This window comes from Coregonus clupeaformis, unplaced genomic scaffold (assembly GCF_020615455.1).
Source record: "Coregonus clupeaformis isolate EN_2021a unplaced genomic scaffold, ASM2061545v1 scaf2028, whole genome shotgun sequence".
Lineage (NCBI taxonomy): Eukaryota > Metazoa > Chordata > Actinopteri > Salmoniformes > Salmonidae > Coregonus > Coregonus clupeaformis.
In genome coordinates, this window is record NW_025535482.1 from 47,501 (window position 1) to 69,223 (window position 21,723).

The 21,723-nt window shown below is 42.2% G+C and overlaps 1 non-coding gene across 1 annotated transcript; it reads right to left on the reverse strand.

Annotated features, from left to right (window-relative positions):
* Window positions 1-948: 948 nt before the first annotated feature.
* Window positions 949-1,030, reverse strand: trnar-ucu. The gene has a single exon. It is a non-coding gene; the product is annotated as a tRNA-Arg (tRNA).
* Window positions 1,031-21,723: the final 20,693 nt, after the last annotated feature.

A 21,723-nucleotide genomic window follows, 5' to 3' on the forward strand; every position in this document is an offset into this window, starting at 1 on the left:
AAATCACTTCCACCGACGAAGATGGGATTCGAACCCACGCATGCAGAGCACAATGGATTAGCAGTCCATTGCCTTAACCACTCGGCCACTTCGACCTATTGGGTGTTTGTTAAATAGGTTTTTGGTGGATTTTTGCTCCAAGGGGTAAACGATAATATAAAACTTGGTACATGTTGATGGTTTAATCAGAGATATACCATTATTTACTATTTAGTAATTTAGCTACAACTACATTAAAATCACTTCCACCAACGAGGATGGGATTCGATCCCACGCGTGCAGAGCACAATGGATTAGCAGTCCATCGCCTTAACCACTCGGCCACTTCGACCTATTGGGTGTTTGTTAAATAGGTTTTTGGTGGATTTTTGCTCCAAGGGGTAAACGATAATATAAAACTTGTTACATGTTGATGGTTTAATCAGAGATATACCATTATTTACTATTTAGTAATTTAGCTACAACTACATTAAAATCACTTCCACCGACGAGGATGGGATTCGAACCCACGCATGCAGAGCACAATGGATTAGCAGTCCATCGCCTTAACCACTCGGCCACTTCGACATATTGGGTGTTTATTAAATAGGTTTTTGGTGGATTTGTGCTCCAAGGGGTAAACGATAATATAAAACTTGTTACATGTTGATGGTTTAATCAGAGATATACCATTATTTACTATTTAGTAATTTAGCTACAACTACATTAAAATCACTTCCACCCACGAGGATGGGATTCAAACCCACGCTTGCAGAGCAGAATGGATTAGCAGTCCATCGCCTTAACCACTCGGCCACCTCGTCCTATTGGGTTTTGTTAAATAGGTTTTTGGTGGGTTTTTGCTCCAAGGGGTAAACGACAATATAAAATTTGGTACATGTTGATGGTTTAATCAGAGATATACCATTATTTACTATTTAGCTACAACTACATTAAAATCACTTCCACCGACGAGGATGGGATTCGAACCCACACGTGCAGAGCACAATGGATTAGAATTCCATCACCTTAACCACTCGGCCACCTCGTCCTATTGGGTGTTTGTTAAATAGGTTTTTGGTCGATTTTGGCTCCAAGGGGCAAACGATAATATAAAATTTGGTACATGTTGATGGTTTATTCAGAGATATACCATTATTTACAACTACATTAAAATCACTTCCACCGACGAGGATGGGATTCGAACCCACGCATGCAGAGCACAATGGATTTTTTTTTTTTTTTTTTTATTATCAAAAAATTCAATTTTTTACAATATTTACAGTACAATATTACAAAGAACAATACAGAAGACACTAGCCTAACATAGGCAGGTGAACAATTCACCCCCTATCAAATCAAAGAACCCAAAGAAATAAAAATACAAAAAAAACTATTATACAAAAAAAAACAGACATGACTAAGACATAACAAATTCCACCCACAAAATAGGCAGATAAAAGCCACCCCCTATCAAATAAAAAAACAAAGAAAATATTCAAAATAATTCTTTCAAAAATTATAAGTGATTCCTCCACCATCCACCTTTGCAATCAACCCACACCCCTCAACAAAATGTTCATCAAAATCTTCCATCCCATAATTAAACAACATATCCATGTGTTTACTAAACAGTGATATAAAAATACCCCACACCTTCACCCTCTTCCTGTCAAAAAAACCATAATTCCTCCTACAAAAAAATAGCATACCTCACAAAACTCAAAACAATATTCAACAAGCACACATTAACGCCATCACATTTACCAGACACTCCAAATAACACAAGTTCCTCCCACACATACTTTTTCAAGAAATCACCCCCCAGTTTTTACTTAACATTTCCTTAACTTTACAAAACATATCTTTTAATTCCTCACATTCTATAAACAAATGCATAAGCGTTTCTAGGAAACATCCACATATATCGCATTCCCTTTTTACTTCACAATTAATTTGATGTAACACCACCTTTGTAAATATTCTATTGTGTCTTAACTTAAAATCATTATTTTCACACTCCTTACTATTATATTTTACATTTAAATTTTCCCATATCTTTTTTTCATCCAATTCTGGAAAAACTGTTTTCCAAAATTTTTCAGCAGCCGGCCTTCTATAACATTTTCCTACCATTATTCTATACAATATTTTCACTGGTATAGTAGATAAATGTACTTTCTTCTCACTGCTACCAATGAACAAATTAGGAAATACAAACAGATTTTCTCTTTCAACCTCACTATTTATTAAATCCACCCATGCGCTTGGTATGCTATTCTTTATCTTGTCATACATATTATTCACTGTTCCCCTTCCCACCTCTTCATCCCATTCCTTGATAATATCAAAAATAGCTTCTTCAGGTAAAAACCCTGGAATTACCTCATAGGTATAATCTTTTATTTGTCGTAGACCTGCACTCCTAAATACTTTATTATACAAAACTTGTTCTTTGTTCTTGATTTTCTCATTCAGAAATATAGGTTGATTCATAATCAGGTCAATATGACCACATTCATAATATACATTAGGCAACAACTCTGCCCATGCATTTAGCACCTCTTTATAAAAATCTGGTACCTTTTCAAACATTTTCCTTTTAAGCCCCATCAATAAACCATTATCTCCACATCCACCACTCTCCTCTAAGTAGACCTTAAAGAAGTGTTTCCAGCCATAATCTTCACTGTCATACAAATATTTCTTTACTGTTTTTATCCTAATAGCTTTTCTTTTGACATCTAAATCTACAAGTTTTAAACCTCCATCCACATAGTCAGCTATCAATGTTTTCTGAGATATTCTAACACCTTTACCATCCCATATAAAATTAGACACCACCTTATTTAATTCATTTAGCACCCACTCAGGCATGTCCAGGACTCCCAAAACATACACAAATTTAGATAATACCAAAGCATTTGCAACAATTACTTTACCTTTTAACCTTAATTTTCTATTTTTCCAGAAATTTAACGTTAGCTTGACTTTATTAAGGATCCCAGTCCAAGTTATATCTTTTGCCTCTTTCTCCTTTACACCAATGTTTACTCCCAGCACTTTAATAAAATCCCTTGCTATCTTGAATGGAATCTCACACTTATTTGCATCGATATCCCCAACAAACATTATTTCAGTCTTCTCTATATTAACTTTAGCGCCCGATGCCTTACCATATATATCTATGATTCTCATAATGCTTCCAATGCTTCCTATATCCTTCACAGTGCAAGTAGTGTCATCAGCGTACTGATGTACAACACTGATACCACCACCTGGGATTCCGACACCCCTTACCTCTTTATTACTATTTATTAAAGTAGCTAACGGTTCTGTAGAAATACTGTACAACAGAGCTGACAATGGACAGCCCTGCCTTACTGACCTCTCTACAGGAAAAGTATCTGTTACCACTCCGTTACATTTGACACAACTTTTAGCCCCGCTGTACAACAGGTTGATCCAAGCTACAAACTTTGGCCCAAAACCAAACCTCTCCATAGTCTGTAATAGGAAGCTATGCTCCACTCTATCAAAGGCTTTGTTAAAATCCAAACGTAATACTATACCGCCTTCATTTTTCATTTGATTAACAACATCTCTAATTGTACAAATTACATCTGCAACATCTCTTCCAGGTATACCGTAGGCTTGTGTTGATGCAATAATACTCCCAATCACCTTTTTCATCCTATTCGAACCCACGCGTGCAGAGCACAATGGATTAGCAGTCCATCGCCTTAACCACTCGGCTACCTCGTCCTGTTGGGTGATTGTTAAATAGGTTTTTGGTGGATTTTTGCTCCAAGGGGTAAACGATAATATAAAATTAGGTACAAGTTGATGGTTTATTCAGAGATATACCATTATTTACTATTTAGCTACAACTACATTAAAATCACTTCCACCGACAAGGATGGGATTCGAACCCACGCATGCAGAGCACAATGGATTAGCAGTCCATTGCCTTAACCACTCGGCCACTTCGACCTATTGGGTGTTTGTTAAATAGGTTTTTGGTGGATTTTTGCTCCAAGGGGTAAACGATAATATAAAACTTGTTACATGTTGATGGTTTAATCAGAGATATACCATTATTTACTATTTAGTAATTTAGCTACAACTACAATAAAATCACTTCCACCAACGAGGATGGGATTCGAACCCACGCGTGCAGAGCACAATGGATTAGCAGTCCATCGCCTTAACCACTCGGCCACTTCGACCTATTGGGTGTTTATTAAATAGGTTTTTGGTGGATTTGTGCTCCAAGGGGTAAACGATAATATAAAACTTGTTACATGTTGATGGTTTAATCAGAGATATACCATTATTTACTATTTAGTAATTTAGCTACAACTACATTAAAATCACTTCCACCCACGAGGATGGGATTCAAACCCACGCGTGCAGAGCAGAATGGATTAGCAGTCCATCGCCTTAACCACTCGGCCACCTCTTCCTATTGGGTGTTTGTTAAATAGGTTTTTGGTGGGTTTTTGCTCCAAGGGGTAAACGACAATATAAAATTTGGTACATGTTGATGGTTTAATCAGAGATATACCATTATTTACTATTTAGCTACAACTATATTAAAAGCAGCTCATCAGAATGTGGCAAAGGCTCAATGTGACAGATCACATGGCAGTCTGACAGCTAAGAGTTCAGTTGGTGGCAGTGTAGATAATGGCAACAGTACACTGAGGAATCTTGGACTTCAAGGCCTGTCTGTTGAGGAGTGTCCAGTTTCACAGTTCTGGAAAGATAAACTTGTCAACTTAATTGGGAAGTATGACACAGTGTTCTCTAGACATAGCCTAGATTGTGGCGAGGCAAAGGAGTTCTGCCTTCGCATACGGCTGACTGATGACCGCCCATTTCGATGACCTTATCGTAGGCTGTCTCCAGCTCATTACCAAAAACTCAGGGAAACACTGGATGATATGGAGTAAAAGGAAATCGTCAGATAATCCAGCAGCGAGTATGCCTCACCATTGGTGCTGGTATGGAAAAAGAATGGGGACTTGCGCCTATGTACTGACTTCAGGTGGTTAAATGCCCGCACAGTAAAGGATGCTCATCCCCTGCCTCATCAGGCTGATGTACTGGCCGCGCTGGGAGGTAATGCCTTCTTCAGCACAATGGATTTGACGTCAGGGTATTACAACGTGCCACTGCATGAAGAGGACAAGAAATACACTGCCTTTTCCTCCCCTTTAGGTCTGCACGAGTACAATCGGTTACCTCAGGGCCTCTGCAACAGTCCGGCTACTTTTATGAGAATGATGCTGACCATCTTTGGTGACCAAAACGTTCTAAGTCTCCTTTGTTACTTGGATGATCTGATGGTTTTTGCTAAGACGGAGGAAGAGAGTCTGCAGAGACTTGAGATGGTTTTTCAGCGGTTGCAGGAGCACAACCTTAAACTGTCTCCGTCTAAGTGCAAGTTTCTGAGGAGGTCTGTAAAGTTTTTGGGCCACATCATTTCTCAGGAGGGTGTAGCCACTGACCCTGCTAAAGTTCAAACCATTTTGAATGTGACTGAGAGTGAAGCTGATGGTGTCACACCGTCTCCTATCAAAATAGGTTCTTTCCTTGGTATGGTAGTATACTATCAGCACTACATTGAGAATTGTTCCATGGTTGCTAGGCCATTGTTTCAGCTAACTACAGGTCAGAAGAAGCCTAGGAGAGGCAAGGGTAGGAAGAGGCCTGGTCCCCCTCGCAGGCTCACTGCTGCAGACTGGACTGCCGAATGTCGACTCGCTTTTGAAGCTTTGAAATCAGCACTAGTTGACCAGGCACTGCTGGTTCATCCAGATTTTTCTCATCCATTTCTACTTTCCGTGGATGCATCTACTAGTGGTTTGGGAGCTGTACTATCACAAGTGCAAGATGGGAAGGACATAGCCAGGCCGATAGCTTTTGCTAGTAAATCTCTTAATCATGCACAATCCAAGTATCCTGCTCACCGGCTGGAATTTCTAGCCATGAAATGGGCCATTCATGATCAATTCAGCCATTGGCTGCGAGGGCATAAGTTTACTGTGTGGACCGACAACAATCCACTCAAATATATTCTTACAAAGCCGAGACGATGCATGCGAGCAGAGATGGGTTGCAAAGCTGGCACCCTTTGAGTGGCGCAGTGGTCTAAGGCACTGCATCGCTGTACTAGCTGTGCCACTAGAGATTCTGGTTCGAATCCAGGCTCTGTCGTAGCCGGCCGCGACCGGGAGACCCATGGGGCGCCGCACAATTGGCCCAGTGTTGTCCAGGGTAGGGGAGGGAATGGCCGGCAGGGATGTTGCTCAGTTGGTAGAGCATGGCGTTTGCAACGCCAGGGTTGTGGGTTCGATTCCCACGGGGGGCCAGTATGAAAAATAAAAATGATGTATGCACTCACTAACTGTAAGTCGCTCTGGTTAAGAGCGTCTGCTAAATGACTAAAAATGTAAAATAAAAATGATATCCAGTACATACAGTGGGGAGAACAAGTATTTGATACACTGCCGATTTTGCAGGTTTTCCTACTTACAAAGCATCTAGAGGTCTGTAATTTTTATCATACGTACACTTCAACTGTGAGAGACGGAATGTAAAACAAAAATCCAGAAAATCACATTGTATGATCTTTAAGTAATTAATTTGCATTTTATTGCATGACATAAGTATTTGATACATCAGAAAAGCAGAACTTATTATTTGGTACAGAAACCTTTGTTTGCAATTACAGAGATCATACGTTTCCTGTAGGTCTTGACCAGGTTTGCACACACTGCAGCAGGGATTTTGGCCCGCTCCTCCATACAGACCTTCTCCAGATGCTTCAGGTTTCGGGGCTGAGATCCCCAAAGCCTACAAGAATTCTGATAGTGAAACTCCACTCAGCTGGGATGGTGCTGTGCCTGATGTTGTTAACTTGGTTGAAGATGCTTTGTCAGTCTGGTCTGTGACAATCTACCAGGATTCTGATCAGTCGTCTGACACTACTAGTGTTGAGTCGGAAATTGAAAGTGTGCTGGCTCCGGATATGCTGATCTGTAGTACTCCCCAACCTGAGGTTAGACCTTTGAGCACGGTTGGTGCTGTCCGTGACATTCCTGCTAGGTTTTTGGGTGAGGGTGTTCGGACTAGACTAGGTAGATTTATTAATCCAGTGAATAGGCTAATCCAAACTATGTCTACACAGGAAATGAAACAATTCTTGGTTTCTCAGTGACGGTAGGATATTGCCTACCTTTTCTTTGTTGTGTTTTTGGTAATCTAAGTGGGTCTTAGAGTGATTTGTGGGTTTGTCTAATATTTTTGACAATTCATGTAACTTTGTGTGTAGTTCATCAGCATAAAATGTATTTGGCATTTTTTGTATAGGGTTGAATAAGGGATTAGCTACCTTTATTTTTCCTAATCCTTCACGGGATAGCTTTCCAGCTGATCGACCATTTCTGGGTCTAGAATTAAGGGACTACACTGGGTTACTCTGTCGCCCTGTGGGTGTGAAATGTTCTTTTTCTTTCTTTGCTTTGTTACCTTCGAGGTAATGTGTTTTTGTTTTGTGTTTATAATCTAGTGTAAAACAGTAGGGGTGAATGTAGTAGTGTGATGTTGTTCCCCTAGATTATGCACCAAGTTGCACACAAGGACAGTTCAAGTAGGCCAGGTCAAGAGGGGATGTTAATAAGTTAATAATAATAATAATAATTCAATGTGGTTTTTATTTAATTACAGCTGCATAGCTAATGTTATTTTTGGTGTACAAACATTTTTATATATCTATATTGTAAATATACTTAATTGTAAAAGTTTTGTATATTTTGGTTTGGTCCATCGCGGGTTATCTGTATTTATGTACCCTCTTATTGTTCTCTTTTGCCTGACCTTCAACTAGCAAGGTATGTTGTCCTTGGCGCCGTAATTTGTCAATATAAAACTGTGGTAAAGTTACACAAAGTGCTGTTACGCAACTATAGGTTTTGTTACAATGTGGACAATATAAAGATTTATGTTAACAACTTTCACCAAGCTCGCTAATTTGGGTACCTATTGTAACTCGGGAGTATTTGGGTCAGTGTTTGAGTGAGTTTCTATGTGCTCACGCAGGTGCCCGAGAGCTGTGGCTGCACCAAGGGCTAAGCTATTGTGTGTTGTCTCTTCGTGTACAGGTATGTCTTTTATTTTGTCAGAATTATGTTGTATATCATTTTACTTGTATTGTATAGTGTGTTGTTAGGCACTGAATGTGTGCATGCAGCACCTGTTCTCTTTGCCTGACCTTCAACTAGCAAGGTGCCCGAGAGCTGTGGCTGCACCAAGGGCTAACATAATTTTTTTGTCTCTTCGTGTGCAGGTCGAATAAAAATTATCCAACCATCAGAATTCCAGTTGTGGCAGTGTCCTAATTAAAAGTACACAACGCAGAACGAACCACGCTACATATGCATAATGATGTAGTAAACAACATCGCTCTGCGTGGGAACTTTTGGTGGGGGAAGTAGCCTTTATAAGTCTCCATGGTGGGTAAAGACCATCACTTCGTTGTCTTGTTGGGAATAGTAATAATTTGTGACAGTACGCATTGTATTAGTCTAACGGTTGTTTTTAATTTAGTTTCTCACATTAAACAGACATTTGAGAAGGATTTGAGAAGCGAATTGCTTGCAGTTGTACCTATGACACACAGACACACTAAAGCTGTACAGTGTAGTTAGAAAAGTCAATTTACATTATTTGCAGATGTGTTCCCTTTTATTTACAAATCAAAAAATTTAACATTTGAAATGAATGTGGCAGAACAGTTAAGCATAGAGTTCCTGTGGGAGTCTTCTCCTTCAGTCTTTTTGCCTCCTATGCCTCGTTTCCTATTAGATGGGATTTTCCCAATGCCAAGTTCACCTGAGACAGCCGCTATCCAGTGTCATGTGTTGCTGAATTACAGATCTCGCTATCCCAATGTCGCTGCTGTCCATGGTGCTGAAATGTCCAATCTCGGCTATTTGCATACATAGGACCATCCACACTTGACACCACACACACAAGTTAATGCTAATATCACACACACTTTTGAACATTGCACAACCTGCAACAAGACACTGAAACAGCACTTAATTTCGAGTTTGTTTGTTTCTGAATAAAGATGCGAAGAATGAAATCAATGTGTGGAAGGAGATTGGACAATGTATAGGCATTCCCTATAGCTGTATTTGACTGGAGCATGATCAGATTGCTTTGTTTCAGCCAGAATGGAAATTTGGTCTGAGAAACTATGCCCATTATAGCATGACTATTTCAGACAGAATTCACTTAATATTGTCTGTAAAAATATAAATAAGGCAATGTTTATATGACCCCCTTTCAAACATTCACATATTTATCATTTTCTTGCAGATATACAGTGCATTCAGAAAGTATTCATACCCCTTAACTTATTCCACATGTTGTTTTCTTACAGCCTGAATTCAAAATGGATTCAATTATAATATTTTCTCTCACGCAGCTACATACACTACCCCATAATGACAAAGTGAAAACATGTTTTTGAAATTTTTGCAAATGTATTGGAAATGAAATACAGAAATATCTCATTTACATAAGTATTCACACCCCTGAGTCGATTAAAGCTGTGTCTTTCTGGGTAAGTCTCCAAGAGCTTTGCACAACTGGATTGTAAAATATATGCAATATACATTATATAGACAGCCATTTTTTTTTTTTGCCATAAGTTTTCAAGCCGAATTAAGTCAAAACTGTAACTAAGCCACTCAGGAACATTCAATGTCATCTTGGTGAGCAACTCCAGTGAATATTTGGCCTTGTGTTTTAGGTTATTGTCCTGCTGAAGAGGGAATTTGTCTCCCAGTGTCTGTTGGAAAGCAGACTGAAGCAGGTTTTCCTCTAGGATTCTGACTGTACTTAGCTCTATTCCGTTTCTTGTTATCCTAAAAAAGTCTCTAGTCCTTGCCAATGACATGCATACCCATAACATGATGCAGCCACCACCATGCTTGGAAATATGAAGAGTGGTACTCAGTGATGTGTTGTGTTGGATTTGCCCCAAACATTACACTTTGTATTCAGGACATAAAGTTAATTTCTTTGCCACATTATTTGCAGTTTTACTTTAGTGCCTTATTGCAAACACAATGCATGTACAGGTTTCCTTCTTTAACATTTACATTTTAGTCATTTAGCAGACGCTCTTATCCAGAGCGACTTACAGTTAGTGAGTGCATACTCTGTCAATTAGGTTAGTATTGTGGAGTAACTACAATGTTGATGATTCATCCTCAGTTTTCTCCTATCAAAGCCATTAAACTTTCTAACTGTTTTAAAGCCACCATTGGCCTCATGGTGAAATCCCTGATAGTTTTCCTTCCTCTCCGGCAGCTGAGTTAGGAAGGACGCCTGTATTTTTGTAGTGACTGGGTGTATTAATACACCATCCAAAGCGTAATTAATACCTTCACCATGCTCAAAGGAATAGTCAATGTCTGCTTTAATTGTACCCATCTACCAAAAGGTGCCCTACTTTGCGAGGCATTGGAAAACCTCCCTGGTCTTTGTGGTTGAATCTATGTTTCAAATTCACTGCTCGACTGAGGGACCTTATAGATAATTGTATGTGTGGGGTACAGAGATTATGTAGTCGTTTGAAAATCACTATTATTGCACACATAGTGAGTCCATCTAACTGATTATGTGACTTGTTAAGCACATTTTTACTCCTGAGATTATTTAGGCTTGCCATAACAAAGGGGTTGAAAACGAATTGATTAGATTACTAGATACTAGACTCTGTCAATATGTTTTTGGAAGTGGCTCTGCATTTCTTGCATACACATCATATTTATGTAAGGATTATGATGACCTTCTAAAAGGACAAAGCTGTTTATGTGTGTTCCCTTGTCTCCACTGTCACCACATCCCTCGATGTGTGCAAACAGAGCATCTATATCAGGGATGGGCAACTCCAGTCCTCGGGACCTGATTGGTGTTACACTTGTTCCCCAGCCCCAGCTAACACATTTGACTCTAATAATCAAGTACTCATGGGCTTCAGTTTAGAATGCAATAAGTTTAATCAGCTGTGTTTGCTAGGGATGGGGAAAAAGTGTGACACCACTCCGACCCCAAGGACTGGAATTGTCCATCCCTGATCTATATGGTAGGACCAGTACCAGATTAATATGGAGGCGAAAGAAACGCACACCTATTTAGGCGAGGTGCTGGCTATCGGAGTAGAACACTTGAAAAAGAAAAGGAGAGCCGCACACTCTAGGAGCTCAGATGCAATAATTTAATAACTTAATAACCAACGTCAGGATACCCTGATGAAGACAGCTTGTCTGTCGAAACTTTGGTTATTAGGTTATTAAATTATTGCATCTGAGCTCCTAGAGTGTGCGGGAAAAGTGTGACACCACTCCGGCCCCCAAGGACAGGAATTGTCCATCCCTGATCTATATGGTAGGAACAGTACCAGACCTGAATGAATGTGTCTGTTTTGAATATTCACGGAGACAGAATGATGTGGTTGATAGCAGAGACGTCATGCCCAAAGGGGGCACAGGGTCACCTGCCCCCTCAGATTTGTGATGTTTAAATGTGTCTTTTTTCTCTGTCATACTACTAACCATGAAGTTGGCTTTAGCTAGCCCAGATAGGATCCCATTCTCCCAACCTAATAACTACACTGAACAAAAATATTAACGCAATATGTAATGTGTTGGTCCCATGTTTCATGAGCTGAAATAAAAGCGTGAAATATTTCGTTCGCACAAAAAGCTTATTTCTCTCAAATTGTGTGCACAAATTTGTTTACATCCCTGTAAGCGAGCACTTCTCCTTTGCCAAGATAATCCATCCACCTGACAAATGTGGCATATCAAGAAACTGATTAAACAGCATGATAATTAGACAGGTGCACCTCGTGCTGAGGACAATAAAAGGCCACTCTAAAATGTGCAGTTTTGTCACACAACACAATGCCACAGATGTTTCAAGTTATGAGGCAGCGTGCAATTGGCTTACTGACTGCCGGAATGTCCACCAGAGCTGTTGCCAGATAAGTTTATGTTAATTTCTCAACCCTAAGCCAAGGCGGCTTTAGAGAATTTGGCAGTACTTCTAACTGGCCTCACGACTTCAGACCACTTGTAAAGCAGCATATGGGCGAGCTGTTTGCTGACGTCAACGTTTTGAATGCCCCATGGTGGCAGTGGGGTTATGGTATGGGCAGGCATAAGCTACGGACAATGAACCCAATTGCATTTTATCGATGACAATTTGAATGCACAGAGATACCGTGGGATAGTGTACGTGCACAAAGTGAGTTTGTAACATGTATATCATTCTTGCTTGTTGTTCTTTATAGTTACTACCATTGCCTATTGTAAGTTGCCTCTCTGTGTTTACTGTGTTGTGTAATACTCTGCAGGTAGCATTATGCCATTAATACAGCCCTTCCTTTGTTAATAGTGTTGTTGCTCTACTTGTGCTATCAGTTATTGTGCATATTCATTAGCCCTGTTATCTGTCCATTACAGGACCACTATCATTCCACTACCTTTCCATGTCCATTTCATCCGTGTGTGTCAATAAAGTATCCTTGAATGTAACTCTGAGGTTGCCTTATTCCCCTCTTACCGAGGGAGGTGAAAGCGCAACCTGGTCTCAGAACATTTCGTATTATTCTGTATGTACAAAGCTGTGATCAAGGCAAAGGGTGGCTACTTTGAAGAATCTCACATCTCAAACATATTTTGATATGTGTAACACGTTTTTGGTTACTACATGATGCCATGTGTGTTATTTAATAGTTTTGATGTCTTCACTATTATTCTACAATGTAGAAAATACACAAGACACAGAGGAGGAGAAACTATCCAACACCTTGGGAGAGAGAACGAGTGACCTCAGTCGAACTCACAGCCAGAAAGATGCGTTAGATACAGGAGAGGAAGAGGTTACCCTGGATGCCATCACCCCTGCTCCTGTGATCAGGCCAACGGGCAGGCGGAGCGAGAGGTCATAGTGATAGTGATTCACACCCAGTGAGAGACAGACAACCCATACAACCTCTTGGCTGAGATGAACCACACAGAGGTAGAGGCAGAGGGCCTTCAGGGCTAGCCAGTCAGCCTTCCTGCTCTCATCCTCAAGTCAATTGTAGTTGACCTCATTCCGTCAGTAGAGGATGCCTGGTTGTTCTTTAAAAGTGCTTTCCTCTCCATCTTAAATAAGCATGCCCCATTCAAACAATTCTGAACTAAGAACAGATATAGCCCCTGGTTCATCCCAGACTTGACTGCCCTTGACAGGCACAAAAACATCCTGTGGCGTACTGCATTAGCATCGAACAGCACCCGCGATATGCAACTTTTCAGGGAAGTCAGGAACAAATATACACAATCAGTTAGGAAAGCAAAGGCTAGCTTTTTCAAACAGAAATTTGCATCCTGTAGCACTAACTCCAAAAAAAAATTGGGACACTGTAAAGTCCATGGAGAATAAGAGCACCTCCTCCCAGCTACCCACTGCACTGAGGCTAGGAAACACTGTCACCACCGATAAATCTACGATAATCGAGAAATTCAATAAGAATTTTGCTACGGCTGGCCATGCTGTCCACCTGGCTATCCCTACCCCGGCCACCAGCTCTGCAACTTGCTCATGAACCCCCCAAAATATGGACCCCTACAAATCAGCTGGGCTAGACAATCTGGACCCTTTCTTTCTAAAATTAGCCGCGAAATTGTAGCAACCCCTGTTACTAGCCTGTTCAACCTCTCTTTCGTATCATCTGAGATCCCCAGAGATTGGAAAGCTGCCGCAGTCATCCCCCTCTTCAAAGGGGGTGACACTCTAGATCCAAACTGTTACAGACCTATATCCATCCTGCCCTGTCTTTCGAAAGTATTTGAAAGCCAAGTTAACAAACAGATCACCGACCATTTCGAATCGCACCGTACCTTCTCCGCTATGCAATCTGGTTTCCGAGCTGGTCATGGGTGCACCTCAGCCACGCTCAATGTCCTAAACGATATTATAACCGCGATCGATAAAAGACAGTACTGTCTTTTATCGACCTGGCCAAGGCTTTCGACTCTGTCAATCACCGCATTCTTATTGGCAGACTAAATAGCCTTGGTTTCTCAAACAACTACTTCTCAGATAGAGTTCAATGAGTCAAATCGGAGGGCCTGTTGTCTGGACCTCTGGCAGTCTCTATGGGGGTGCCACAGGGTTCAATTCTCGGCCGACTCTGTCCTCTGTGTTTATCAATGATGTCGCTCTTGCTGCTGGTGACTCTCAGATCCACCTCTACGCAGACGACACCATTTTGTATACATCTGGCCCTTCATTGGACACTGTGTTAACAAACCTCCAAACGAGCTTCAATGCCATACAACACTCCTTCCGTAGCCTCCAACTGCTCTTAAACGCTATTAAAACGAAATGCATGCTCTTCAATCGAACGCTGCATGCACCAGCCCGCCCAACTAGAATCACTACTCTCGGCGGGTCTGACTTAGAATATGTGGACAACTACAAATACCTAGGTGTCTGGTTAGACCGTAAATTCTCCTTCCAGACTCACATTAAGCATCTCCAATTCAATGTTAAATCTAGAATCGACTTCTTATTTCACAACAAAGCCTCCTTCACTCATGCTGCCAAACATGCCCTCGTAAAACTGACTATCCTACCGATCCTTGACTTCGGCGATGTCATTTACAAAATAGCCTCCAACACTCTACTCAGCAAATTGGATGTAGTCTATCACAGTGCCATCCGTTTTGTCACCAAAGCCCCATATACTACCCACCATTGTGACCTGTACGCTTTCGTTGGTTGGCCCTCACTACATATTCGTCGCCAATCCCACTGGCTCCAGGTCATCAATCCCAGCCTTATCTGAAGTCATTGGTCACCATAGCAACACCCACCCGTGGTATGCGCTCCAGCAGGTATATCACCCCTCCTTTGGCCACCATTCCTTCCAGTTCTCTGCTGCTAATGACTGGAAAGAACTGCAAAAATCTCTGAAGCTGGAGACTCTTATCTCCCTCACTAACTTTAAGCATCAGTTGTCAGAGCAGCTTACCGATCACTGCACCTGTACACAGCCCATCTGTAATTAGCCCACCCAACTACCTCATCCCCATATTGTTATTTATTTTGCTTTTTGCACCGCAGTATCTCTATTTGTACATCATCTTCTGCACATCTATCACTCCAGTGTTAATACTAAATTGTAATTATTTTGCACTATGGCCTATTTATTGCCTTACCTCCATAACTTATTACATTTGCAAACACTGTATATAGATTTTCTATTGTGTTATTGACTGTATGTTTTGTTCATCTCATGTGTAACTCTGTGTTGTTGTTGTTTTTATCGCACTACTTTGCTTTATCTTGGCCAGGTCGCAGTTGTAAATGAGAACTTGTTCTAAACTGGCCTACCTGGTTAAATAAAGGTTAAATAAAAAAATGAAATAAAATGTTTAATTCATATTCATTAAAGATATTTAGTCAAGACTTGAAAAGTGCCATTTATTTCAAATGATAATTATTCAGTGTCTGCAACCCTCAAGAACCAGGGTGAGTCTGGGTCCCCCTTTAACTGGGCAAACACAACTTGCATATCGTCATAGACTAGGCCTAAACGTTAATCTTTTAACCTTGCTTGAATAAAACAATGCATTTTTAATAGTGAGAAAGAGTTGCGCTTTTCCTTTTAGATTATGATTAAGGTTTTTGGTTGCACCTCGACTCAACGTTGGTTGAGCGCCCTCCACTTTTTCGTCAAATAATACATCTAAAAAAAATGTCATAGGTAAATTATTAAAAGCATTAAAATTGGGATTGGGATGTTTCCCACTTATTTATACAACCTACTCCACAAAGTTTAGAGAAATGTTCTGAAATTAATTAAGAATTAAACAGAAGAAAATCAGAATTGAAGGCAACTATAATGCAAATAATTTAATGGTCTATGGTTCAATCCTGTTTCTGGTCTAATGAATAGTTAATATTGTTCCTCCTCTTCCTTGTGGCAAGCGCAGCAGCACACTGCCCTCCAAAGCCTGCAAAAAAAACGCCGGACTGCCCCTTTCCTCGCCCTGCATGGAACATCCAGGGTCACGTCCTTGGTGACATGTGGGGTGACGTCCGGGGTGACCACAGCAACATCCTCTGGAAAAGGACAAAAGCGGGACAGAACGTAAATAAATGCAAACCGTAGGTTCTAAACACTGGCCAGTTGAATGGGATCTTTTATTTCAGCTCATGAAACATGGGACCAACACTTTACATGTTATCATGACAAATGGCACCTGTCAGAGTGCTTTCTATAAGTCTTACTCACCTGCTTGGATGGCAGATGGCAGAGTGGCGGAGACGGCCACCATGAGAGGCTTTTCTTCAAGTGTGACGTCCACAACCTCCAAGAGTGAAGAAGCCGGGTATGCATTTGTGTTAGGGGAGAGGTCCAAAACCTCCAGCTGAGAACAAGCCGGGTCTGCCTCTGTGTTAGGGGTGATGTCCACAACCTTCAGGTGGGTAGAAGCCGGGTCTGCCTCTGTGTAAGGTGTGATGTCCACAACTTCCAAGTGGGAAGAGACAGGTTCTACCTCTATATTAGGGGTGACTTCCACAACCTCCAGCTGGGAATAAGCTGGGTCTGCCTCTGTGTCAAAAGTGATGTCCACAACAACTAGGTGGAAAGAAGCCAGGTCTGCCTCTGTGTTAGGAGTGATGTCCTCAACCTCCAGGTGGTAAGATACCGGGTCTGCCTCTGTGCTACGGGTTTTGTAAACAACCTCCAGGTGGGAAGAAGCCAGGTATGCCTCTGTGTTAGGGGTGATATCCGCAACCTCCAGGTGGAAAGAAGCCAGGTCTTCCTCTGTGTTAGGAGTGATGTCCTCAACCTCCAGGTGGTAAGATACCGGGTCTGCCTCTGTGCTACGGGTTTTGTAAACAACCTCCAGGTGGGAAGAAGCCAGGTCTGCCTCTGTGTTAGGGGTGATGTCCGCAACCTCTAGGTGGATAGAAGCCGGGTCTGCCTCTGTGTAAAGGGTGATGTCCACAACCTCCAGGTGAGAAGAAGCCCGGTCTGCCTCTGTGTTAGGGGGGATGTCCATAAGCTCCAGGTGGGAAGAAGCTGGGTCTGCCTCTGTGTTAGGGGGGATGTCCACAACCTCCAGGTGGGAAGAAGCCCGGTCTGCCTCTGTGTTAGGGGGGATGTCCATAAGCTCCAGGTGGGAAGAAGCTGGGTCTGCCTCTGTGTTAGGGGGGATGTCCACAAGCTCCAGGTGGGAAGAAGCCCGGTCTGCCTCTGTGTTAGGGGTGGTTTCCACAACCTTCTGATAGGAAGAAGCCGGGTCTAACTCTGTGTTAGGGGTGATGTCCACAAGCTCCAGGTGGGAAGAAGCCAGGTGAGCCTCTTTGTTAGGGGTGATGTCCACAACCTCCAGGTGCGAAGAAGCCAGGTCTGCATCTGTGTTTGGGGTGACAATTAAAATCCTGATTGGCTTTACTACTACAAGGCACCAGGATGTCATGACAAAAGGCATCTGTCAGAGTGCTCTCTATGAGTGCTACTCACCTGCTTGGATGTCAGCTGGTAGTGTGGCGGAGACGGCCACCACTAGGACAGGGGGGACTGGCAGGGTGTATGCAGTAGGCTGGAAGTAGCTTTTCACCTCGTCCGCCACAAAGGCACAGACAGAGCTCATAAAAAAAGGGGTTGTGAGGTCATCCAGGGAGAAGGACTGGCTGATTCTCCCGAGGATCGACCTCACAGAGACAAAAGCAGCAGCACGGGAGAAAGGGGTGTGAGGAGAAGAGGCCTTCAACATGCTGGAGAGCTTCTCCCCTACGGCCACCACCATACTCACAGCCATCCCGCTTAGGAGGATGGGGTGATCTGAATGGCCTTCCTCTGGCTGAAGCCACAGGGCCAGGAGGATCCTGGGCACCAGCTCCACCACCACCTGGGATGGGCTGAGCAGGTTGCTACAGGGCTTATTGGACAGCTTGTCCAGAATGCTCCTCACAGCTCTCTCCACGATGCTGTGGACCTTAGGGTCGCTGAAATCAACAAAAAGCAGCAGAAAAAGCTAAACGATGTGCAATGTTCACACAGAGAACACTGCCCTAGTTATTTTCTGCATAGCTCCAGATGTGTAGATGAATGGAGCAAGCTGTATGCAGGGCAGTACATGGAACTCACATGTCAGCGCCAGCTGGAGAGGTGGTGTGCATAGAGCGGCGGAGCTTGCAGACAGCCTTGTGCTCCATGTCAATCATTTTTAGGCAGGTGTTTACTTCCCAGGTCTGCCGTAGGAAACAGGAAGTCCCATTAGTGTAATTTCACAACAGATATATTCTGCTGTACTGACTAGTTGTTGAAAGGCTAGAAAGGAGCTCACTGACTGATAGTCTAAGTCTCTAACTCTCATTCTCTTACCAGCCGAGCGAGTTCGTTCCCCTCCTCCAGGGTTTCCTTCCACACCCTTCAAATAAAACACAAAGCATTTCAACTTTCCTGGCTTCCTATTTATCTGTTGTTTATTTTACCCACACCTCCTGGAGTGCTGTTGGTGACAGAGAATGGCAGTGAAGGTGAGAGCTGACGTGGTACTCACCTCTCCCTAAGGGATTTTTTGCCCTGAGACACCAGCCAGTCGCTCATGTGCTCCATGGTGACATGGGGCGAGACCTGGCCTCGACTCTGGAGCAGCAGATAGTGGACCATGAGCTTCTTCTGCAAGATGAGGTAAGGTGTGAGACCGTGCCACTAAAGACCATATAATGTGCTTTCAGAAGGGCCTCTCGCAACATTTCACAACTGCTCATGTCTCACAATTTGCAAGTGATATTAAAAACTCCTATGACCATCTTCTCTAAACTGTCTTGAAATAAAACTCTTGTTTTGGGATTAAATCTATCTCTTTTTTTCTGTGGTTACTGTTTTTGTGGGATGAATCTTACCTGTTTATTGTAATATGCTTCCTCCCAGCAGGCCTGCAGAGTCTGAAAATAAAGGCTGCTTCTACAGAATTCCTTTGAAGATAATTAAAATAATTATGCTTTATTAGGTACATTATGCACAGGCATTTACAGTATGCCAAAAGGAATATCTCCTAAGATTACCTTAGTGGGACCATAAGTGAACTCAAGAATGCTCCCAACCCTATCCATGGTCAGAGGGGGACGAAATGCAGCGCTATAAATATACGGGATGCTCTAGAGATAACAGGAATGACTTAAAGTCGCGAATGATCAATGCCGTCGTCCAATATGCTGCGCTGAGAATTGAGTTGTAGGCGATATTTGGATATGTTTGGCGCAATTTACATGTTTACATTCTATTGCCATGGAGAAATTGAGTTTCTAGAACCTGTTTTCTTCTATGTCTTTATTTCGTGAAATATTAAGATCTTTATTTTGTCATAATGTGTATATGAGGACGTTGGAGCCCGTTCCGATTCATGACGCGGTTATCCAGGTGCATGTTGCATAGACCTACTAATCCAACCTTGGCTTACAAGTTAAATTAAATTAGTATATATGCCTATACAAATCTATTGACCACATCCATTTAAGTCAATGATTGTCAATTGAAAATGTGGTAGTTGTGTTATCCTGTTGTTGTCATGAGCCCTTTCACTCCACTGGGTTACCACCTTAAGTTGTTTCCACTCTGCTCACCTCCCTCTCTCTACTCAGCCTAACTAGCTCCACCTGTCCCTGCTCTGCTCGGCTCTAATTACTCTGCCAGCTGCGCTGCATTACCCACTAACCTCTCCCAGTATTTAAGGCCCTGTCTTTCAGCTCTCCGGTGTCAGATCGTCTGCAAAGCTCACACCCGGAACCTGTTTGCTCGCGCTTCTGGCTCACCCTGGTTTTGTGACCCCGGACCTGCCTGTTTTTTGGATACTCTTCTGCCTCAGGAGATCCAGACCTGCTTCTGCCATTACGACTCCTGACTACTCTTCAATCCCGGTAACTCTGACCAGCCTTCTGCCTTGCTACTACGTGTTTTGGATTTCCCTTGAACTGTACTGCTGCCTGGTTTCATTCCGCCCCGTTGTGTCTGTGTTTCCTCCCCCCCCCCCAGGACTTCTGGACCACCAACCACCGGCGTCATCGGACGCATCGCTGCCACTGGGGGGAGGCACAGACCCAGCACATCGGACGGGATAACCCCTGGAGCCTTCACTCACTCCCTACATCCCTTTCCCTTTAAGTTTAAATAAACTTTCTGGTGTGACGCAATTGTGGTCCTCTTGTCGTCTGTCTGAACCGTGACAGTTGTGCGTGTCAGGGCTCCTCTTAAGCACGTTATTCCAATATTTCCTAGAATTGACGCAGGTTACACTTTTGCAAAACTACTAAGATAAAAATAAGAGCATGAATGACAATAAAGGTATGACTTGAATTATATGTGTAGTAGTGTGATGTTGTTCCCCTAGATTATGCACCAAATTGCACACAAGGACAGTTCAAGTAGGTCAGGTCAAGAGGGGATGTTAATAAGTTAATAATAATAATAATTCAATGTGGTTTCTTTATTTAATTACAGCTGCATAGCTAATGTTATTTTTTGGTGTACAAACATTTTTATGTATCTATATTGCAAATACACCTAATTGTAAAAGTTGTGTATATTTTGGTTTGGTCCATCGCGGGTTATCTGTATTTATGTACCCTCTTATTGTTCTCTTTTGCCTGACCTTCAACTAGCAAGGTATGTTGTCCTTGGCGCCGTAATTTGTCAATATAAAACTGTGGTAAAGTTACACAAAGTGCTGTTATGCAACTACAGGTTTTGTTACAATGTGGACAATATAAAGATGTATGTTAACAACTTTCACCGAGCTCGCTAATTAGGGTACCTATTGTAACTCGGGAGTATTTGGGGCAGTGTTTGAGTGAGTTTCTATGTGCTCACGCAGGTGCCCGAGAGCTGTGGCTGCACCAAGGGCTAAGCTATTGTGTGTTGTCTCGTGGTGTGCAGGTATGTCTTTTATTTTGTCAGAATTATGTTGTATATCATTTTACTTGTATTGTATAGTGTGTTGTTAGGCACTGAATGTGTGCATGCAGCACCTGTTCTCTTTTGCCTGACCTTCAACTAGCAAGATGCCCGAGAGCTGTTGCTGCACCAAGGGCTAACATATTGTGTGTTGTCTCTTCGTGTGCAGGTCGAATAAAAATTATCCAACCATCAGAATTCCAGTTGTGGCAGTGTCCTAATTAAAAGTACACAACGCAGAACGAACCACGCTACAAACTGGTGCAGTGACCTGCCGACTCGCCGGAGCTGTGCATGTGGATGAGGTGCAGGACCTGCGCATGCGAATTTGTTGATGGTTTACTGTAAGTTAATATATACTGTAAACAGTGAAAGTGAATGTAGCAAATTCATTAGATACAGGTATTCGTGCTTATTTGTATGTTTTGAATGAATTTGTTTATTGCCATAATAATTTTTTTTGGTCTTTGAATGCACTAAATTACATTGTATTTTAGTGCTCTGTTGAGCCATGGAAGATTCTTTAGTCCATAAGATGTGTTATGCTGGGGATTTTAGTGTGGGTAGAGGGAGGGGTGTCCTTCCATTTACACCAATTGTACAGTCAGCTCCTGGGAGTAGAGTGTTTGCTAGTCCTGAGTTTGCAAGCACTGGGAGGGGTAGGCTGTTTATTCCACCTGACCAGGGTATCCCAC